A 12,277-nucleotide genomic window follows, 5' to 3' on the forward strand; every position below is an offset into this window, starting at 1 on the left:
CTTAGCAGCGGTTAGGTCCGAACCATTACCTTGGTCATGAGCCCACGAATGCACCTTTGCCACTTAGCCATGAACCATGGCTATGACCTTGGACCTGTCAAACACGGAAACGACAGTTTGACTTTGACAATGATAGTTTGACTCTGACCTTGGACTGTTGACTTTGACCAGGACAGTTTGACTTTGACCATGACCTGTTGACTTTGATTGTTGACCTTTGACCTTTGACTGTTGACTTTGACTTTGACCATGACATGTTGACTTTGACCAGGACAGTTTGACTTTGACCATGACCTGTTGACTTTGATTGTTGACCTTTGACCGTGACTGTTGACTTTGACCGTTGACTTTGATCGTTAATCTTTGACTTTGGAATGTTGACTTTTTCCCGTTTTTCACATATTTAAGAATATGGACAAATATAATAATAAAATATTATCGAACATCATATAACGTTGTTTGTCATTATCGAATTAAGATTTGACGTGAGTAGTGTGTAAAGCTTATATATATTGGGCTTTGATTGTGATCGTGGATCGCTTAATTGTCTTTGCATTATATGTTGTAAATTGTATGGACAAATCAAATGCTAAAATCTTTGTGGAAAACTTGTATAAATTTGGTGGTCATTATCTAATTAAGAATTGACGTTGATATTGTGACATTATATAATATGTTGGGATATATATATATATATATATATATATATATATATATATATATATATATATATATATATATATATATATATATATAATGCAATATGTTTGGGAGAAATAAATGTATAAACACTCCATTATTATATATGTGAGATGCTACTATGAGGTAGTATATGATTGGTGAATATTTGCCTACGGATTGTGGCTTAGTGCAATAATATATTGGCACATGAAAAGAATGAAAATAGTTATGAGATATATTCGAGACATTTCTAAATATTGTGGCTTAGTGCAATAATGTATTTGACATGCATTGATATAGTGAAAACGTTTATGAGTCATAAATGTATGACACCAATAAATTACGAACGAAAATCCTAGAACCCGACTACCACAACTCATGTGATCCCGCCCCTGTGTGGGCGTTTTGATATATAAGATGTTGATATATAAGATGTTGTATATATATGAGATGTTGATTGACCCATGTGTTGGGCAATCGTGAAATTAAATAGTGGCTTGATATATAAGATGTTGATATATAAGATGTTGTATATATATGAGATGTTGATTGACCCATGTGTTGGGCAATCGTAGCGAATAGTGGCTTGATATATAAGATGTTGATATATAAGATGTTGTATATATATAAGATGTTGATTGACCCATGTGTTGGGCAATCGTAGCCGAATAGTGGCTTGATTATTCCGTTCGCAAATATTGGAACGAGACGCCGATATTTTATGCGAATAGGGGCATTACTTATATAATGGCTTCCGTGTGAGGATTTACACAGTGTCGCGGCATCCCGCTTCGTGGTGGTTACGCACGAGTGGTACATTATATATAGGGGGAGGCATGTGGATGTACATGTTTAAGTTAGGTAGCGATTGTGGTAGCCAGGGAAACTAGGTAAGACATAGATACGACGTGAATTTTAGGGACACACAAAGAAAGTCCAAACTAATATAATTATGGTAATATGTTGGTAAATGATATATCTCTAGATAGATGATTGTATATGTTTGGCTGGTTAGTAGTTTAGTTAGAACCTAAGGCGCCTTGTGGAGGAACTATAATGCCTTTTTATTATACGTATCATATGTTGTATTAGTGTTGGAAGTTAAGGCGCCTCAGTGGAGGAACTACCTGCCTTACCTATTGTAGTTAAGAATGTTGTATTAGTCGTTGAAAGTTAAGGCGCCTCGGTGGAGGAACTAACTGCCGTATGGTTTGTGTATATATTGGTATAAGTATATGTTGTGTTTTAGAGCTACTCACACCAGCATTTTTATAATGCTGACCCGATTTGCATGTTTGCTTATCGGGTGTGCTCATTAAATGAACACAGTTGATAAGTCTTGACAGGTTTAGTGTTGAAGAAGATTGGTTCTTTGCTTGTGGTTTCGCGTTAGCATTGCATCTCAGGATATGTTTTGTTTTCCCTCGAGGTGATATAGAGTTTCAGTCGAGACAAAGTTATTTGTATTTTCATTTGTAAATTTTTGTAATGAAGAGGACTTTGGTTTAAGTTAAAAAATTTATTGGTTTTTAATTATCCGTTTTTTAAAACTGTTTATGAGTTTTTGGGAGTTGAGAGTGCGTCACACCTCGGAGATCGAAGAGTCGGGAACAAATAATGATTTTCCGAATTCTGTCGAAATTCGGGGTGTGACATTGAACAATGTGAACGATGTTGACTAAGCTCGTCTCATGGAATGTAAGGGGTATTGGGAATGATGAAACATGCAATAGTGTTCGTAGACTACTGAGTGAGCACAACCCTATAGTGGTCGTGGTGCAGGAGACAAAAATGGGGGTTGAACAAAACCAAACTCTTTCCGACTTATGGAGATTACCCTGGAGGTTCTTACATGTACCTGCTTTGGGCTTGTCAGGTGGGATATTGTTAGCTTGGAATTCTAATTTTGTTGATGTCATCGATAGTTTGCCAGGGGCATATTCTTTATTCACTGAATGTGTTTTGAAAGCAAATGGTTTTGCATGGCTAATGACGGGGGTGTATGGTCCAGGTGACCATAGTAGTCGTTCTCACTTTCTTCAAGAACTGGAGGACGTGAGGCACTGGTCAGAGTTGCCTTGGTGCTTGGGAGGTGATTTCAACCTCATTCGGTTTGAGCACGAAAGAAGTGGAGGCAGTCGAATCATAAAATGCATGCGCCTGTTTGAAGATTTCATCTCTCGACATTCTTTGATCGACTATCCTCTAAACGGTGCTCTCTTCACTTGGGCCGTTAGCAGAGGGAGCAGCATAATCGATAGGTTTCTTGCTTCTGTTGAGTGGAACGAACATTTCGGTCATGCTAAGGAAGTATCCCACCATAAGTTTATGTCCGATCACCGAGTCATCGTTCTGGATTACTCACATACATCTCACGGTCCTATTCCTTTCATATTTGAGTTGATGTGGTTCGATGATACCAACCTTGTTCAGTTGATAGATGAGTGGTGGTCGTCATTTATTTAAGAAGGCTTTCCTAGCTTCGTGTGGTGGTGTAAAATCAAAGCGTTAAAACAAAAACTCAGAGTTTGGAACAAAGAAGTTTTTGGGAGGGTGGACTTACTTATAAAGTCTAAACTACAGGAGATCAATGAATTGGACCGGAAAGAGGAGACACAATCTCTATCATCAGATGAAGAATTTTATAGAGTGGCTCTTAAAACTGAATTGGTAGTTCTTATGAGAAAGGAAGAAGTGTCTTGGCGACAAAAATCTAGATCTCGCTACGTCAAGGAAGGAGAGAATAACACAAAGTTTTTCCACAAAATAGCAAATGCGCGGAATCGGGTGAACACCATCAACAAACTGATTATAGGCAATAAGGAAGCCAGTGATTCAAATCTGATTAAGGAGCACATTGTAGACTACTATGAGAGCATATACTCGGAGGACCCGATTATGAGACCAACTATGGACGACATGGTTTTTGACATGATTTCTAAGGAACAGGCTATAGGGCTTGAACTCCCTATCGATGAGATTGAAGTTCTGCCAGCTATCAATGGATTAGGTGCTGACCGTGCCCCGGGTCCTGATGGTCTTCAAATGATAGTGTACAGAAAGTGTTGGGACACCTACAAATCTGAGTTTATGGCAGTGGTTCATGAGTTTCGCAATTCGGCTTCTCTGGATTATAGAAACAACTCCACTTTTGTTACACTTGTACCCAAAAAGACTGGGGCTCTTTCACTCAAAGACTACTGGCCTATTAGCTTGGTGGGAGGTATATATAAGGTTATAATGAAGGTGTTGGCTTCTAGGATGCACGTCGTGCTACCTTCCATTATATCTCGCCACCAAAGCGCTTACATTGGAGGGCGGCAGATTTTAGATGGTCCTCTCATCGCTAACGAATGTTTGGATACCCGGGTAAAGGCGAAGCAAAATGGAGTGCTATGTAAAGTAGATATCACAAAAGCCTATGACCACGTTATTTGGACCTTTTTGGACTACCTACTCAAAATGATGGGATTTGGTGAGAAATTTAGAGTTTGGATTACCACATGCATTTCCACTGCATCTTTCTCTATTATGGTTGATGGTTCTCCTGTGGGCTTCTATAGAAGCGAGCATGGTCTGAAACAAAGAGACCCCATATCTCCTTTCCTGTTCAACATTGTTATGGAAGCCTTAACTAGGATGGTGTCCAAGGTGATGGATTTGGGTTTCGTAAGGGGTTTTAGACCATCTCCAAGTGGTCCTGAAGTTGGAATCTTACAGTTTGCTGATGACACACTTTTTCTCCTGGATGCATCTATTTCGCAGATCATGGTGATAAAGTCTTTGCTTCTTATCTTTGAGGCATGCTCAAGGCTTAAAGCCAATATGTCTAAGACCTCCATATATGAAGTCGGCACGGTTGTGAACTTGATCTCTTTGGCACAAGTCATGGGATGTGGGATTGATAAACTACCTTGTAGGTACTTGGGTTTACCGCTCGGAGCATCGTACAAGAACAACAAAGTCTGGGACTCGGTGATTGAAACAGTGGAAAGGCGGTTAGGTGGTTGGAGTCTTGGAGAAGGAAACTTCTCTCGAAAGGTGCTAGACTAATTATTATCCAAAGTGTTCTAAGCAACCTACCTATCTACTATATGTCTCTCTTTACCATCCCGGTTAGCGTCGCTAAAAGAATTGAGCAAAAAGTAAGGGATTTCTTATGGGGTACAATAAGCGAAAAACAGAAGTATCACCTTATTGGTTGGGAAAAGTTATGCATACCGAAAAATGAAGGTGGCTTAGCTATAAAAGATTTAGTCACCATGAACAAGGCTCTCTTAGGCCGTTGGTTATGGAGATATGGCCACGAGGAGGAGGCATTGTGGAGAAAGGTGATCGACTCAAAGTATGGAATTGTCGAAAATGGTCGGTGGCCGAAACAGGTTGTTCAAGCACACGTTATTAGCTTCTAGAAAGGCATTACCGCTGTTTTATCGAACTTCAAGGAGGGCATTGCTCTCCAACTTGGCAATGACACCTCAATTCAGTTCTGGCAAGATCCTTGGTTAGGGGACAAATCTCTCTGTGACTGATTCCCTCTGGTTTTCCAACCTACAACAATGAGACATGCCCAGATTTATGACCTAGCTAGTAGTGATCAGAATGGGGTGTCTTGGAACTTGCAAATTCGGAGGGCATGCAATGATTGGGAGGTACAACAGTACGCCAACCTGTCCAACCTCCTATCTAGCATATCACTTACTGATCAAACATATACTTGGCGTTGGAGGTGGACCAAGGACGATGCATTTTCAATTAAAACATTTTATAGGCATATGGTGGTACGCAACATATAGACGAAGATTATGAGGTACATACAAAAGTTTCCCATGAAGCTCGTATGGAAAGTTCCAATTCCACTCAATGTAAGACTGTTTTTCTAGTCAGCGTTGCTTGGGGGCACTCTCATGGCAGACGTTCTTATTCACAGAGGGATGCATATTTCACCTACTTGCTCACTGTGTGGTTTCCTTGAGGAGGCGTTAGCCCACTTAACCATTCATTGTTCTTTTGCTTTGGAAGTGTGGCCCATTTTAGTGCGACCCGCGGGACTATCTTTCCCAAGACTAGCATAGGCTGACTCCGTTGAACAATGGCTCGCGAGGTGGCCAAAAAGAACAAGACTAGTTTTGGTGTTAAACTGTGGAGACTTGTTCCGTATGCAACTATTTGGGTGTTGTGGGGAACGGTCAAATCTTTCGGCATAAGGAAACCCCACCCGCTCAAGCTGTATTGGAGGTGAAATCTTTTATTTGGTATTGGCTTGCCATTTATCCAGAGAGCAAGGATTATAGGTTTAGGGACTTGGTTCTCCACTGGGAACTTCTTATTACTAGTGACTAATTAGTTTCTGCCCATTATTGATGGTGCACTGCTGTTTGTAACTAGGTGTTGTTATAGGTGAGGCTCTTTCTCACTTCCTCTGTACTGTCTCCAGATTATCATATTGCAATAAAATTCACTTATAAAAAAAAACAATGAAATTTTATACGACTCCAATAAGAAAACATTGCTAAATCAATTCCAAAAACTAATGCTAATAATTATCAATCATTGAATTTCTCGCCAAAAATTTAGGAGATGTGAATTTTAGAAATGATTCCAGCCATATGGCTGGGTCTAAAACCTTGTTCTTGCTTAAACCAGCCCACATAATCTTCTGGCATCTACTTGCTTTGGGGTTGGTTTGATAATGTGGTGTTCACCGCCTTTAGAGTGGTCCTAGTCATCACGGAGTCTTGCCACTAGGTATTTCTTAGGGTAAACCAAGGAATATATTATCGCGCGCTCCGCATCTTAATTAGTCACTTTCAGTAGCATTGCAAGTAAGGGAATTTATAAGTGTGGATATATTCATTGGACATCCGGCAACCAATTCAATCACAGGACGACACGTCGAAGTTAAGACAAATCAAGTAGCACATCATATCAAGCCATCACCACACAAGTATAAGGTGCTACGCCCTACACTAAACACCGCTCTACTTACATAAGATATCTCACTCAGCCACCCTAACTATAACTCACGCACTACACCAGTGTTTAGAAAACCGGACCGGACCGGTGGTTGAACTGGGGTCCGACCGAAACCGGTAAATTTTCGGTTCGGTTCAATTAAAACTTGAGTTTATGGTCGGACCCTCGGTCTAAGCTTAAACCGTGGTTGAACCGGCAAACCGGTTGAACCGGATCATCCTTATATAATTTTTTTTTTTTTTTTTTTTTTTTTTTTTTTTTTTTGAAAAATTGATAATGTGGGGAGTTAAACCTAACACCTAAACAAGATAATCCAAACTCCAAACCAACATACTACTATGTATTTCTTGTATAAGAAATTTATTTTGATACATAATACCAATTAATATTGAATTAAAACATGTATTTATTCATTTTATTATTGTAATTATTAAAAAATTTACTAAATAAACATAAATCGGTCCGACCGAGTCGAACTATAGTTGAACCTGGTTGAACCATTTTAACAAAAAATCGGTTCGATTACCGGTTCGGTTTTCAAAACATTGCACTACACCTTATACTCCGAACCATTTCATCTAGCTATAATTAAGCACCAAACTTATCCGACCGGCCTACAGATCACGACACCTATATAGAACGCTCTAAACCGAATCCAGAGTGTTCTCTCCATCCGCACGTATCAAGTATGGATCACCATCTACCATCTCTGCATCGCAGCACCATTGTCTCACCAACTACAATCTGCATCATCTTCCATACTAATTACAACAACCATGTTTCTCTACCAATGTTCAACTATACTCTCAACCATGACCCATCATTTGTTATCATGACTCACGTAAACACTATTCAGTCATACTCTCAATACCATGACCCATCTTTTGTCATCATGGCTCACACCCTACCACCATATCTATGAAAGCCAACTCTACAACTATATATTGGTTTGATTCCGGATCCACCGCTCTAACCAAATACTATACGTAGACATATTCTACCAAGAAGAGCAGCCATTCTAATTTCACACGAATACATATTAGAGTGAGTCCTAGATAGACTCATTTTGTTATTTATAGGACTCGAACCTGTATCTACTTGCTTAGTTCACATGAATATATACATGACACTTCACGCCTTCACCCCAAAATTTCTGTAAATGAAGATCTTAATTGATGGGTGAATCTCAGAGGGAAGTTTTTCTTATTGTTTACTCTTATATTTGTAGAAATGGATGGTATTATTTTCAGTATGCCCCATTAGCCTACCCACGAGGAAGCATGCATGTGATACCTTTTGAGACAAAGACGGTGGACACTATTGTGTCAAACTCATATAATTATACATCGACATTGTTTTTTAAAGAAATTCAAGGTCAAGTTAAGGTTAAGTCAGATTGAACCAAGCCAATTTATCTTTAAAATTCCTTAAACTATAGAAGAATGTCCCCTCAAAACAAATTTCATCCCCGGCCTAGACTTAAGGTTCATAAATCCGTCCCTGACGGCCTATTTGTCACCGGATAGATTATCTCTTGTACAAATAAAGTAAATATATGCCATTTTAAATTACTTCGAAGCTCACTTGCACCTGGCCTCTGATCGGTCAAATATAATACTCAAAACTCTCCAACGTTGACTAACTTTATCACCCTATATATATCTCATCTCCTGATCTCCTCCTAAAATTATCTTGAAAGTTGAACAAAAAAGATAATTTTAAAAGCTAAACTTGAAAGTAAGAACCACAAAACTCTTCAAAGTTCATACGCAGCTAAATGATGATGATGTCTATTTAGTACTTTAGTGGGTACGTACTGCATCCATGATCTATCATAAAATCTAGTACGTGGCTCAAGAAACTCCACGTCCGATTGTTCAAATAAGGGTCCAAATAAGATTTTTGGACGTAAGCAATAATCAAAAAGAAAAACACAGCAAAGATGTCTTTAATAATGGAGATGGAATTGATGTGGACGCCAGAAGTCTGTATTTTGTGGGGGCTGAGGAGTTCAGATATATATAGCACCATTATGAAGCTGGTTGAGAAGACGTACGATAGGACCTTGTAATCTTGAATACCTTCTCACCGCCCCAACCTGCAGAACAGATTCATGTTTTACGTTAAAAAAATGAAGAAAAAGACAAGGCAGTAGTCAGTACATATTGCACTCTCTCGTCATCTAAGATGAAAAACATATTCGTTTGCAATCTACACAAATACTGTACTGTACAGATAATGAGAGAGGGAAAAAGAGAGAGAGCGAGAGAGTTGTAGTCTTGTAGAACAGTAGAAGTACATCATGTACCACTTGTCCCTCATGTGGAATTTATGGCTCGATATGCAGTTCTGAACTATCCGTTAAGTTGCTTTTCCTACAAAACCTTGTCGCGCGGTACAGCTGAAATGCTCTTTGTTAACTGTCTTAATTCTAGCTATAACTCGATCTACTGTGGTCTAACAAAAATGAATAGAAAAATTCATCAGGTATCGAGATGAATGGTGGAATCTGTAACAAATCATCCAAACAAGCATAAAACTTTGGAATTGTAATATATATCATTGAACGCATTTGTATCTCAAGGATTCATCAAACATCTATTATTGATGATCCACACAACCACACACACAGGAGCCTACTCGCACTAATTAGACTCATAATATTGGAAGTTAGATTAGTAACAAGCTAGATTCGATGTCACTTGTTTCTAACCGAAAGCTAAGCAAGGACTTGAGGCTGATTGATTGATACTTTGATAGTCATAATCAACGGTTTTGACCTCACTCTTTAAGACTTCATTAGTATAGATCTATTCAACATAGAGCTGATCGAAAATTACCGTTCATGTGGACATATGCATTGGGACTTTTTTTCTCTCTGATCCATCAAAGAATTAATTAAATCTTCAACGTCGACTCATCCACTTTGTGTGTGCGCGTAAACATGATTGAATTTGCTAGGCGAAAGGTGGTTCAGATTTCAGAGGCGCGCCAATGTAACTACCATCTTCGCCGTCAACTCTGGGACTAGCACATGTAACTAATCGTACGCACTAGTGCTGTCACACCCCAAATTTTCAGAAAAATTTAAAACTGATATTCAATCATCTGAAAACCCGGGGTGAAACAAAACCCACCAAAATATTATCAACAACGCTATTAAAATCTGAGATCAAATTAAAACTGAAAGAACAACGCTTCATTTACAAATATATATATATTTTTATTAACCAACTCTATTACACTTGTTTCCAATTCAAAACCGTATACACTTTCGAAAAACTTAAACCGTAAGACTCCAAGAGCAAATCCAAGTCATCTCTTCATCCATCGACTCCACCATCTATGTTCCCAAGAACACACCCACGCCAAAAACAAAGAAACATGGGTCAACAAATTGAATTTGGTTGGTATGAAGTAGACTAACAACAAAATATATAATAATCATTTAAATGAATAAATATAACATTTCAAACAATTTCAACTTGGAAGACAATATAGTTCCGTTTTCCAAAACGCGCGTGTAGTTTCTTCCCAAGTAAGATTTCACCCCAACATACAAATTCCAAGAATCTCATATAATATTACTCGTCATTCCCACTTTCCAAGATAACTCACAATACAATACCACTTACATTTCATTTATTAACTGCACATATGATAACCTAATTTAAATATGAGTTTGGTATACCTTACCTTTAAGCCAACACGCCGCCTTCTTAGGGTAGGATATTTACGTCCCTGAGAAAAGATTAATAGATCCTACCCTCCTCCCCGCAAAAAACGAGTTAGACATCACAATAAATTGATTTATCTCGGCCCGGTCAAAATTCTATTCATGACCCAACCTCATTTAAGACATTGAAGTCTAATTGATATAACCTTGGTTCGTCCATCCGTATCTTTGAGGAATACCACTTATCATAATACCTATATCAATGATAGTCATTCATATGGCGTCATTCGTCATAAAAGTTTACTGCGTGCATAACCATAGATCTCAGACTATCACAAGTCATTAATATTTTCGTAATAACATATCAAGTTATAGTCATTTCACAGTCACATTGAAATTACAATCATTTACTAATATTATTCACCGTCACACTTCATATCCATAACATCACACAATTCATATACTTTTACTTTAGTATCACTCGTCTACTTATGAGAACGAGGAAAAGTCACAACCAAGGAGTACATTCATCCCTTGTGAGTATCAACTCATACAAACCACGTAAACATTTATCATAAGAAATCCTATACATCATATGCAATAACTCCATCACACGTAAAATCAATATTTTACTTTGCTTATTACTTATCTCGTTGACTCATTTATTCAAAGACACCGCATTGACCTCTAGTTCCTACTCCACGATTTGCACTACACACATTTGCCAAATCACACATATCCGTCGCCTCACTCACACCGAAAGTACCACTACAAGACATACGTCCCAAGCGGATATCGCCTCCGTGAAACATACTTTCATCTTGTAAACTCGAACTTGTGAGTCCACAACCATCTCGGGCTTTCCATACACAATAATCACAAAGCCTTTTTGGGCATAACAAAATATCGTCATTCATGGCACATTCAATGAATACCTTGGTCATTCCCGCCATACATTCAAGGAATACCCATCATAACACTAACGGCCATTCATGGCACATTCAATAAATGCCCCGAGTCATTCCCGCCACATTCAAGGAATACCCAAACCTACATTCCCGTTACATTCAAGGAATACGACCAACCAAGGCCGAATACCTTAGTTCCTCTATAGGCAAGGCAAACGATTGGGTCATTCATGGCACATTCAATGAATACCCGGTCATTCATGGCACATTCAATGAATACCCATCTATCACATGACATCACAAGTCATAAACATTTCTTTTCATTACCAAATCCTCGGTGGAGAGTTCTAAAGATGTGGGCGACACATTAAAACATTATTATCACTTATAATTATACTAGCATTACTCATGTCAAAATAGACCACACATGCAAAGAGTCACTTTCGCGCGTCAAGGCAAATCAAGCACTTAAATATCATTTAATGTAAAATGGACTTATAATCAAACAAATACAATTTACATAACCACACTCATATATACAATATTGTAAACAAATAGTTCATTAACCCAAAATTCAAGTCCACACACACTAATGTCCAAAACATATCTACATATACTAAAGTCTATATTCATATACAACTTCTATCTCACACATATATATTTATTATGTAGTATCAAAACAACAAGATTTTCTAACACAATCACATAGTTATCACACAAACTAATATATATATTATAGATATAGTGTAGTGGTGCACTTTTTGCTCAAAGTCACTTTAACGTATCCAAATCTTTCAAGATTGGAATCAAGCCTTCAGTAGTTCTTATCGACCACATAATCAATGCTAAGGTTTTTTCTACATTCATCTAAATGACATGTAACTTAATTATTTAGAAACTAAGGTATTTAGATATACTTTTTCATGTAGAACTTCGAAGTCCCAACCTTAGCCCATCTAAAAGAAAATTTAGGTCGAAAACGGTCAAAATCCTAATTTCAAAGAAATTGGATTTCGGACGGATATCTTCGAATGGA

Source organism: Coptis chinensis, chromosome 2 (genome assembly GCF_015680905.1).
Source record: "Coptis chinensis isolate HL-2020 chromosome 2, ASM1568090v1, whole genome shotgun sequence".
Classification (NCBI taxonomy): Eukaryota; Viridiplantae; Streptophyta; class Magnoliopsida; order Ranunculales; family Ranunculaceae; genus Coptis; species Coptis chinensis.